Source organism: Furipterus horrens, unplaced genomic scaffold (genome assembly GCF_987537825.1).
Source record: "Furipterus horrens unplaced genomic scaffold, mFurHor1.1.pri manual_scaffold_4, whole genome shotgun sequence".
Lineage (NCBI taxonomy): Eukaryota > Metazoa > Chordata > Mammalia > Chiroptera > Furipteridae > Furipterus > Furipterus horrens.
Window position 1 is genome coordinate 61,059,334 of NW_028327174.1, and position 12,197 is coordinate 61,071,530.

The 12,197-nt window shown below is 41.1% G+C and overlaps 1 protein-coding gene across 1 annotated transcript in view; it reads right to left on the reverse strand.

Annotated features, from left to right (window-relative positions):
• PPM1H (protein phosphatase, Mg2+/Mn2+ dependent 1H) overlaps positions 1 to 12,197 on the reverse strand; it is a 252,010-nt gene that overhangs the window by 137,454 nt on the left and 102,359 nt on the right. The gene's annotated exons all lie outside the window — the stretch shown is intronic.

Below are 12,197 nucleotides of genomic sequence, written 5' to 3' on the forward strand. Positions count from 1 at the left end.
ACTCTTAAGTGAGGATTTTAAAAAAGGGGGGGGGAATCTCAAGAGCTTATTGCCCTTGGCAATGTTCTTCCCATCTAAATCAGGAGGGTAATCAGATTACAAGTGAAGCCAGGAGAAATTTCTATTTCCTTTAGCCTGAACACTTGCTCCCATGGGAATACTGAACACTTGCTACTGTAGAACCAAGTTTGAGTTGTGTTCTCAGCTACTATGTACATCTTGGTCAAACTTGGTCTTCAGAGTAAGCCAACACCCACTGAGGAGGGAACTGCAAAGTTACTCTAACTAACACGGCCTGACAACTTCTGGTTGACAAGTCATCCCCAGTCACTGATGAGAGAGTCCCAGCCCCTGGAACTAAGAGTTTTGAGAGAAACCATTGCCCCATGGCTTCAAAGAATCTAAATCAATCAATGGAAAGGTCATGTTCTTTTGACACTTAATAATTGTTTCCTTTTTATTTTTAAATAGCTGACATCATTGCAGGAAGCAGACTGACAAATGAAGGCCAAGTATTTCACAAGGATGGTCGCTGTGGAGCCATATGCAGCCTTCATTTAAAGTTCTAGGGGTGACCGTCCTTACAGAAAACAGAGGAAAAGAACAGCAAATCGGCACTCCAGAGAGTTGAAGTAGCTGCTTCTCATTTCCCTTTTACTTCCTCTCCACCCCAATTTGATCCTGTTTGTCTTGAATTCCCACAGTGCTGTCCTAGCCTCTGCTGAGAAAGCTAATCTGCTTTCCTCTCCCCTGCTGATGAACTTGGCCACAGTAGGGACACGGCCATCTCCTGTTATTGTAATTAGACACTGAACTAATAGATACAGAAACCACATGCTTTGATGTGTTTTGACTAAATTACACAACATGAGGGTGCTCCTAAAAAAAACAGACTTGGAATGCATGTGTCCACGGTCTAGTCTTAAGCCCAAAACAACCTGTTCCAAACAGGGAGTCAGTCAGAGGGGGGTTACTGCCACAATGCCCTACCTCCCAACTGCACATCTTACATAAGGACAGGAACTTTCATTTTTCAATTACAGCTGACAGCCATATTATATTAGTTTCAGGTGTGCAACATAGTGGTCAGATATTTGTTTAACTTAGGAAGGAATCCCCTGGATAAGTCTAGCACCCACCTGTCATCACACATAGTTATTACAATATTATTAACTATATTCCCTATGTAGTACTTTATATCTCATGACCATTTTGTAAATGCCAATCTGTACTTCTTAATCCCTTCACCCAGCCCCCCAAACTCCCTCCCACCTGACAACCACCAGTTTTTTCTCTGTATCTATGAGTTTGTTTGATTATTTATTTTGGTTTTTAGATTCCATACATAAGTGAAATCATATGGTATTTTTCTTTCTCTGTCTGATTTATTTCACTTAGCAAATTACTTTCTAGGTCCATCCATGTTGTTGCAAACAGTAAGATTTCATTCTTTTTAATGACCAAATAATATTCCATTGTATATTTGTGTACCGCCACTTTTTTAATCCAATTATCTACTGATAGACACTTAAGTTGCTTCCGTATCTTGGCTAATGCATATGAAATGTCCTTCTTTGTCTCTTGTTATAGCCTTTGTTTTAAAGCCTATTTTGTCTGAAGTAAGTATTGCTAATCCGGCCTTTCTACAAATCCATTTACATTTAAAATAATTATTGATACCTATGTAGTTATTGCCATTTAATTACTCATGCTTATTTATTTATTTTCCTCCTCCTCCTTAAAGAGATCCCTTTAACATTTCCTGTAATACTAGTTTGGTGGTGATGAACTCCTCTAGCTTTTTCTTGGCTGGGAAGGACAGGAACTTGTTAATATTGTACTAGGTTTATGAGATGCCGTCAAGAGTGAATTCACCTGGTGGTCTCCTCTTTTAAAAATCTCATTCCTAGAAACACTACAAGCCAGAAGGGAATGGCAAAATATATTCCAAGTAATGAAAAACAAAGGCCTACAACCAAGAATACTCTACCCAGCAAGGCTCTCATTCAAAATGGAAGGTGAAATAAGGAGTTTCCAAGACAAAAGAAGGTTAAAAGAATACATCTCCACCAAACCAGTATTGCAAGAGATGCTAAAGGGTCTGCTTTAAGAAGATGAAGAAACAGAGAGAGACAGAGAGGAACACGAGTACAAAGTGGGAAAATAACAATGAATAAGTACTGAAAGAAAGAAGGAACTTCTACCATTTGCAACAACATGACTGGAACTAGAGAGAATTATGCTTAGCGAAATAAGCCAGGCAACAAAAGAAAATTACCGTATGCTATCACCTGTTACAGGAAACTAATGAACAACACAAACAAATGAGCAAAATTGAACCAGAGGTATGTAAACGAGGAATAAACTAACAGTAACAAAGGGGGAGATGGGAGGGAGAGAAGGGGGTAAGAAGGGGAAGGGTCTAGTCAAAGAGCATGTATAAATGACCCATGGACATGGACAACTGGGTGGGGACTGAATGTGGGAGAAGGGGGGGGGGGCAGGGTGCAGGGAAGCAAGAGGGGGAAAAAAGTGAGACAACTGTAATGGAAAAACAAACAAACAGAAAAATTTTTAGTGGGGGGAAAAAATAAAAATATAAAGAATAGAAATGCAAGTTCAGTGAATATTAGAAGGACAAGGTTTTTCCTTCACACTGTATATATTTTCTCCCTATCTGATCCCTCCAGAATTTGGCATTCTAAAGAAGTAAGTAATGACCTAAGTTTCTTTGCATAAAACTAATAAGACCAGTTGTTAATAACGATTTTTTTGACTAAGACTTTGACTGGAATGTCATGCCTAAAGGAGACATGCTTGGGCGTTGGTTGTTACCAAAAAGCCCTGAGCAACTGGGACTGACTTTCAAAGGTAATAAAAGTCCACAAGATAAAACGCCTGGTACCTTGGATGGATGAGCGGTCCATAGCAATCTTTCCAGGGAAGGAGCGAAGGTTGTTTTCCTGAAAGATGGCTAGAAGGGACCTTAAGGCACAATGGAAAACCAGGAGGACCTGGAAAAGACAGGTGTTTACAGGCAAGGCTGAATGCCAGGTATGTGATCTGCTTCTGTGCCCTGAAGGGCAGACTGAAGGTCACCCTAAATGTTCCTTGCGTAAGTTCCAGCAAAGCAGAACTAAAGATCATAAGTGATCGTTTGCTGCTCTTGTTGTGTTTATGCAAGTGAACAGGATAAATTAAAAATGAACTTAATGCAGTCCCTTTAATGACAAGGAGGGTAATCTTAGGGAGAAAAATCAAGATTCAAGGAAGATCACAATGCCCAGTGGTAAACTATAAAGTAATGCAGCTAACCATCTTTAAAGTTTCTTTTCATTTAAAATTTGTTTTCATTTGAAAGTTAAACTATGTCTGTGGCATTATCAAAGATGTTTAATTTACAGGCAAGAAGAATGTCAAATGCCTTGCAACTGGATGTCTTTCCTATAAGACAGTCCTACAGATCTATAAACTTGTGTGTGGGTTATGTTACATAAATTAACATGTGTTTTCTGTTTTCAAAGGGCATAAGCCTACGATCTCATTACCTGAGTGATTGTCTGTACGTATAGACCTCACTTAATCCTGTCTGCATTGCTGCCTCCTGAGACTCACTGGTTTGGCTGAACTAAGTGGCTGGGTTGGTGAAGAACGGGGTGGTCTGTGGGCTTCACTTTAAAACTGGTTTCTCTTTTCTATCCTAATGGCTTGGACAGAAAGAGCCCAGAGGCCTGAGAGGGGGGAAACCTAAAATATTTCCCTCAGTCCAAACTAAGTATAATGGGCAAAAGGGTTTTGGACAGGTGAGATGTACCTGGCATACCTTCCTCCAAAAAAGCCCTTCTTTTCCCTAATGTGGGACATTGAAAAATTAACACCTGTCTTTTGTCATCTAGTGGTTACGGATTGAATGATGTCCTTTAACCCTGTTGCCCCCAGAATACAACAAGGATGCCAGACTGTTAAACCAAGCATGCCGTTGTCCAGAGACAGCCAACCAACCTGGAGTCTGCACGATCCTTCCCCTTGTAGGAAGGCCACCCTCCCCTCCACATCCCCACTCTTATTAGGGATTTCTTGACCCAAGGATAGGTAGGACGATGACCATGTCCAGCTTGAAGCAGCTAGAGGAGCTCGAGACCTTCGTCCATTGTCCTTTATAAGATTGTAAAGGGTCTTAAGTCTGAGAAGGAGGGATTGTTATTTTTTATTGTTAAAATATTTAACTAATTAATTATTTTTTTAAAAAAGAAGAAGAATATATGAAAGGATGAGCCATGGGCATGGACTTAGGGAGGGGATTGTCGGGGAAGGGGGGTGCTGGGCGGAGGGGAGCAAAGGGGAAAAAATTGGAACTATTGTAACAATATAATCAATAAAATATACTTAAAAAAAAAAATCTCATTCCTAAAATAAGGTACTGGAAAACTGAAAAGCAAAGCTCTTGGAAAGACTATGTTTTCACTTGTAGCTGGCAATCAATGTGATAAAAAAAGACTCCTTACAACCTCTCAAATTATAGGGAAGAAAACCTAGTAATGGTGATTAGTCCCCACAAGTCTTGGGAGGCTGGCATGAGGCCTGTGAGGAATGAGATGTTGCCCAGCAAGTTTACAGCATCCTTCCTAAGGGACAATCTTACGAAGGCGTCTTTTGGGAACATGAGCATTTTAGATTCTCTTCTTTCCTAGCCACCCACCCTGTGTCCCCAAAACAAATTATTGGAGGCACAGAAATGTTAAGAGGCTTGATTTTGCTATGGAGTATCTAATTCCAACCTGCCTGGCCGTGGGCTTACGGTTCTTCACACCCGATGGGATTCTGGCTCAAGGGAAGTTCCAGGCCTGCCTCATCAGAGAAAATAGCCTTCTCTCCTTCATCTCCACATCTGAGATTTCCAAACCTCTTTCTTATTACTCAAAAGAGAGATCTTTATTTCTTTAATTTACTAATTATATCACTAATCTCTAAGTTAAAATAAAGAACCTGGATCCATTACTGAGTTGTTGTTTTTTAAAATCCTCTCTCAAGGACAGGGTTATTGGTGAGAGAGAGAGAGAGAGAGAGAGAGAGAGAGAGAGAGAGAGAGAGAAGCAGCAAAAATCAGTTGTCTCTCATACACACTGACACTGGGGACAGAACCCACAACCTAGGCATGTGCCATGACTGGAAACTGAACCCAGGACCTTTTGGTTTACAGGACAATGCTCCAACCAACTGAGCCACAGTGGCCAGGGAATTCCTGAGTATTTCGTAAGAAAGAATACAGTAATTCAACCATGTCCCCTCGAATATCTTCAGGCTAAAATACTACAGTGCAGAATACTTTGAAACTCTTATTTGTATCCCTTTTAAGTTTTATGACATTGCTCCTTTAGCTCCTGACATTTTCCTTATATGTAGATGGAACCTGAAATTAATTTGTTTTCTGTCTTTTAAGTCAGGTGCTGCTGTTAAGAGTTCAGCCAAATACAGGGAAACAATACTCCTCCAGTAACTGCCTCATGGAAACCAGGGGAGGCAGGATATAGTGTATATCATTTAATCCACCAAGTTTTTTTTGTTATTTTTTAAAAATTTCCCCTTAGAATATGTTTACTGATTTTAGAGAGAGGGGCTGGGGACTGAACTCAAAAGTCAGGCATGTGCCCTGACCACAAATTGAACCCACAACCTTCTGGTTTGTAGGACAATGGCCAACCAAGACACACTGGCCAGGGCTCCACCAAGATTTTTTAAGTTTTGTTTTCACATAGGAAGATTATTTTGACTCCTTTGGTTAAAAGATTTCTCTATGAATTGGCATAATAGATGGCATAATGTTGCCTTAAAATCTTTACACCAATTCATAATTATCTGCAGTAAGAAAAAATCATCTCATTGCTACCCAGTTACCTTACTGCCACTCAGTATAAGAAATGTCATCAAATATACTCATCAAGTTATGCTTCTAGTGAATTCTACATATCACAGATGTTCCTAACATATAAAAACCTCTTATAATCACTCCTTTTTTCAGCATAAATTCAATGTTAGTTTACAGAAAATTTTAAGTTTTCTTCAATATGCAATAAGAAGGTGATATTATACATGAAAGAAGTCTGTGTAAACTTTTATTTTGACTTTACTAAGTTTATTGGGGACAAAGAGAGAGAAATTAGTCACACGTATTCTGGAGGGAGCCCCTGCATCTTCCTTTTGCATCCTTCCTGCCTGTCAACCCTCTGTTTGCAAATGAGATAATGATGCCGTTATTTCTCTGGCGGTCCTGTTTCTGGCTTACATTACTTGCCTATCTTTTCATCTTTATTGCTCTGACCATTCTGTGGCCCACAGCATAGCCACTTCCCCTCCTTGCAGCTCTCCCTCTCTTCTTGGGACTTGTTTGGACCTGCAGCTCCTGAAATCTAAGCCTCCCTAGAGTTGCTCCTGAGCTCCAAACACTTCCACCTGGAAAGGTAGACTTAAGTCATCTCTGCCCATCCCTCACCTTTAAACCAGAGCCTGCTGCAGTGGTCCACTTTCAGTTGGTTACCAGGTCACCTAAATTGATCTCTCACATCATCTCTTCTGAGCCTTCCCTTGCTCTAATTACTGATGTATTTCAGGCTTCATCATTTCTCACCCAGATTTGTTTGAGCAAGACTTGCAGGTGTCCCAGCGTCTAGTGTGCGTCCCTAGCTTTCCCAAATGAGCTTCCCCGCTGCCATCACTGCCCTGGCCATTATGCTCTTGTTCAAAGTCATCTGGTTAAAATTACAGCCTGTCAGGGCATTAAATGGCTCTTGTGTGTGAAACCTGCCTGCTGTTTCTGCCTTATCACGCTCCACAAGTGACTACCCATGCTCCAATGCCAGAAGACATGCTCCTGAGTGCTGGCATCACCTGTCTTTGCAAAAAAAAAAAAAAAAAAAAAAAACTCCCTCTGGCAGAAACTCCCCTTTCTTTTATTTGCTTGGTTGATTCCTATTCACTTTTCAAGATGGCAGCTCAAATGTGACTTTCTCCAGGAAGCCTTCCGTAATCCACCTTATCCCCCTCCTCTGTTGTTTCCCAAACTACCAGTGACTAGTCGGGGTTAGGCTTCCACACACTCTCGATTTTTCCTCTTTCTACTAAAACTCACTGCATTGTAGGGCTGCTGCCCACTGACTCTGTCTGCCTCCTCAGCTCAGCTGGAGGAACTGCATTGTGTCCATTTCCTAGTCCCTAAGCCTAGCGTGCCGACTCCGTGCTCAATGCATTCAGTCTGTTGAGTGAAGAAATAAGGTTCATGGAGGGGGCGGGTGCTACACCCACTTCACTTGGCTCCTGCAGGTGTTTCCTTACTCTGGGCCCTACGTCACCACCCTTTCCTAAGCACCACCATATCTGAGGTAAGGGGATGTCCTCACGCTGGGAAATCACTGGCCTCTTGTAAGCAGTATATCCACTGCACTCTGTTGATACATTTTTCTTTCTGAGTAGAAACCAAAGAACTGAAAACGGGCCTTTCAGGTGTTGACCGATCGCCTCGCTCCACTCTCATTACCATTCTGACACCATCTTCTACAACCCAGGCTTTACCATCTCTGCTGCAGCCACATGGGCCATCTTGCTGGTTCTTTAGCACACCAGTCCGGTTCCTATCTCAGGGTCTTTGCAAATGTCTGGGATGTCAGAAGGCTCTTCCCCCAAAGAGCTGCACTTCAGGTCTGTGCCCAAACGTCAGTGGTGCCTTCTTTACCACCTCCTGCACCTCACGTTTCCGATATTCCCGCTTCCCAACTTCATTTTCCTCCAAAAGCTGATCATCTGCCACACTACATATTTTAATTGTTTGTCTCCCTCAATGAATAAAAGCTCCCTTTGAGCAGGATTTCTGTCTGCATTCCCTGCTGAACCCTCAGCATCTAGTTCCTAGTACACAAGTGCTCAATGATTCATCTGGCATACTAGATCACAGTGTTTCAAGCTTTTAAAAATCAGGGCCAACAACAATAAAAAAGGCAACCTAACTTAAAAATGGGCAAAGAACTTGAATAAACATCTCCTTAAGGAAGACATACAGCTGGTCAATAAACACATCAACATCCCTAATTACTAGGAAATACAAACCACAATGAGATACTACTTTACACCCACTAGGATGACTACTATTAAAAAAAAACAGTGATTAATGAGTGTTGGTAGGAAAGCAGAGAAATTGGAACCCTTGTCTATTGGGTGAGAATGTAAAATGGTGCAGCTGATGTAGAAAAGTGTGATGGTGCCTCAAAAAATTAAACAAAATTACCGTATCATCCAGCAATTCCACTCTTGGAAAATATCCAAAAGAATTGAAAGCAGGAACTTAAGTAATATCTATATACCCACGTTCACAGCAGCATTATGCACAACATCCAAAAGATGGAATCAAGTGCTCCTCGATGGGTGAATGGATAAACAAAATGGTGGGTATACATACAAAGTATTCAGCCTTAAAAAGGAGTGAAATTCTGACACTTTCCATATATGGATGAATCGTGAAGACATTATGAAGTAAATCATGCATAAAAAGACAAATACTAGGCAAGTAAACAAGGAGCAGACTAACAGTTACTGGGGGGGGGGGAGGGGGAGAAAGGGGTAAGAACGGGAAGGGTCCAGTCAAAGAACATGTATAAATGACCCATGGACATGGACATGGACAACGGGGTGGGGATTGACGGTGGGAGAAGGGGTGGGCTGGGAGGGGGGGAACAATGGGGGAAATAGTGGAACAACTGTAAGAGAAAAAAAAATTAATTAAAATTTTTTTTTAAAAGTTAAGATTAAGGATTACTAACACATGATCCTTACTCAGAAAAAAAAAAAAAAAAAAAAAAAAACGGAGGTTAAGCTATTTATTTCAGTAAAGGAAAAACTAGAACCTAAAAAAAAAAAAAAGAAAAAGAAAATAGGAGGGCTTCATGCAAATACTGTTGGCTAGCTATCCCTCTGTCCCACTGATTGAGTGGCCTAGAAATCATTTTTCTGCCACGTATGCTCTGATTTTCTCAGCTATTGTAAATCACCCATACTGACTTCTTAAATTTAAGACTCCATTCTCCCCATTTTTCTTTTTTGTCCAAAATGTTATATATACCCAATGTTACCTCACTGTCTTTGGAATTTTCAAGCTAATGTGAATTCCCATGCTCATATATTAAACTTGACTTTATCCTGCAGGGGAGGAAAAGAAAGACACATATTGTATAATTCTATTTACATGAAGTACCTACAGTAGCCAAATTCAGAGACAGAAAGTAGAATGGCGGTTGCCAGGGGCAACCTAATGGGGGAGGGAGGAGCGGGAGAGACACCGTGGAGATGGGTGGTGGAGACGGCTGCATAACAATAGGAATGCATTTGATGCCAGTCTGAACTGTACACCTAAAAATGGTTAGAATAGTAAATTTTGGGAAATATATATAACATTAAAAAAGGCAGCAAGGATGCTTAAGAACAGGAAGTTAAAAAGGTACTCCTGGCTCCATTTACAGGAGGAACTTAGCGAGAAGGGAAAATGCCATCACCAACGGGCCTTGGACCAAATGTCAACACTGACTCATTTTTATAGAAATCATTGCATATCCCAGTGGCAGGGGGGAAATATAAAGGAAAGAGCAACATGAAGTCACTGGTACCCATATGCAATTATTATTAATGCTGTACATTTTCTAAGTTCTTTTCCATGATAACACAATCCTCAAAATCTGTCAGGTAGGTATGAAAGAAATTGTGTTCTCTTCAAATCAGCAAATAAACAAACATACAAAATTCAGCAGCCATTACCCATAGAGAATGACATAAATGGGACCAACTTAAGGATAATCATCACTAATACTTATCAAAGACTGATTAATTAAGACACTGGCTCAACATTTTCTATGGACTTTTGAATTTTGTACTTCTGACCAGCCTGTTCTAACCATATTTAGTAATTACCACCATTTTTTAAGTATATTTTATTTTAAGTATATTTTATTGATTATGCTGTTACAATAGTTCCAATTTTTTTCCCTTTGCTCCCCTCTACCCAGTATCCCCTTCCCTCCAGCAATCCCACCCCCACTTAGTTCATGTCCATGGGTTGTGCGTATACGTTCTTTGGCTTTACCCTTTCCTATATTTTTCTTAACTTCCCCCTGTCTATTTTGTACCAACCAACTATGCTTCTTAATCCCTGCACCATTTCCCCATTTATCCCCCTTTCCCCTCCCAGCTGATAACCCTCCAAATATGATTCTGTTCCTATTCTGGTTTGCTTAGTTGGATTTTGTTTTTATTTTTTAGATTCAGTTGTTGATGTTTGTGAGTTTGTTGTCATTTTAATGGTTATAGCTTTGATCTCTTTCTTAAATAAGTCCCTTTAACATTTCATATAATAATGGCTTGGCGATAATGAACTCTTTATCTTTACCTTGTCTGGGAAGCACTTCATCTGCCCTTCCATTCTAAATGATAGCTTTGCTGGATAGAGTAATCTTGGTTGTAGGTCCTTGCTTTTCATCACATTGAATACTGCTTGCGAGTCCCTTCTTGCCTGCAAAGTTTCTTTTGATAAATCAGCTGACAGTCTTAAAGGCGCCCCTTTGTAGGCAACTCTCCGCTTCTCTTTTGCTGCTTTTAGGATTCTCTCTTTATCTTTCACCTTTGGCATTTTAATCATGATGTGTCTTGGTGAGGTCCCCTCTGGGTCCAGCTCACTGGGGACTCTCTGTGCTTCCTGGATTTATATGTCTATTCCTTTCACAAAATTTGGGTAGTTTTCCTCCATTATTTTTTCACATAAGTTCTCAATTTCTTGCTCTTCCTCTTCTCTTTCTGGCATCCCTATGATTCGAATGATGGCATGTTTAAATTTTTCCCAGAGGTTCCCAAGCTTCTTTTCATTCTTTTCAATTCTTGTTTCCTCATTCTGTACTGGTTGACTGTTTTTTTCTTCTTTATGTTCCAAATCATTGATTTCAACCCCGGTTTTAGTCCCTTCACCATTGGTTTTGTGTGGATTTTCCTTCGTTTCACTTAGCATAGCCTTCACTTCTTCTCTTATGCATTCGTTGTACTCAAGCATATCTGTCAAGCCTGTGAGCATCTTTATTACCAGTGATTAGAATTCTGCATCTGTTAGGTTGTCTATCTCCTCATCTGTTAAGTTGGTTATCTTCCTCATCACTTAGTTCTCCCACTGGAACCTTGATCCATTCCCTCTTTTGGGCCATACTTCTCTGTCTCCTCATCTTGACAGGCTCCTGTGTTTGTTTGCCTCTGTGTCTTTAGGTAGAGCTGCTGCTCCTATTACTTTGTAAGGTGCGGAGCACCTTAGGGATTCATCAGTACAGGGCGACCTGCTTCACCACGTTGTGGTGCTGTATATTGGGGAGGGGTCTGAGAGGGAACAATGCCACTTGCCCAACACTCGCCCCTTTTCTAGGCACTTCTTGCACTTCTGTATGGGGCTGGTGCCTCTCTAGTTGTTGTCCTGGCTGTCGTTCCCAGAGAAGATGGGTCTGCGGATGTTCTAGGATCATGGGGGCCCTTTAAACAAGCAGACTCTGCCTAGAGACTGGTAGTTTCTGCCTCCGCCCCAATCCTCACTAGTCTGCATAGTCAGAAGCAATGAAGCTTGATTTTCCCTGGTGTAGGGACCCTGAGCTGCAAAGTCCGGTGAGGAGCTGGGTACACTCCCCAGGTGTCCCTCCTGACTCTTTAAAACGTGTGACTGCACTTTCCGCCAGCCTGCTGCCACCACCACACTATGTCCTCTCCACCCCGGCTCTACCACTCCTACCTGTCTGGATGAGTATTTCTTCTTTATATCTTTGTTGGACTTCCATGCAGCTTGATTTTCTGGAACTTCTGGTTGTTTCTAGTTTTGAGCTAGTTGTATTCCTTCTTAGTTGTGGAGGGAGACGCAGCGTGTCTGTCTATGCCTCCATCTTGGCTGGAAGTCCAGTTACTACCATTTTTATAGGCGAGAATACTGAGGCGCAAAGAATAAATAACTACCCCCAAATTAAATAACTAAATAAGCGATGGACTGTATCAAAGTGTCTTACTTCAGAGCCTGTGCGCTTCACTAGTATTGCTTACTGCCCATCTGACTTAGGGGGATGTCTAGTCAATGCTTCTTTCAGGTTGGAAACCAGCACTGAAGTAATACTATCAAAATGAATCAGTACTCTTATTTCCTA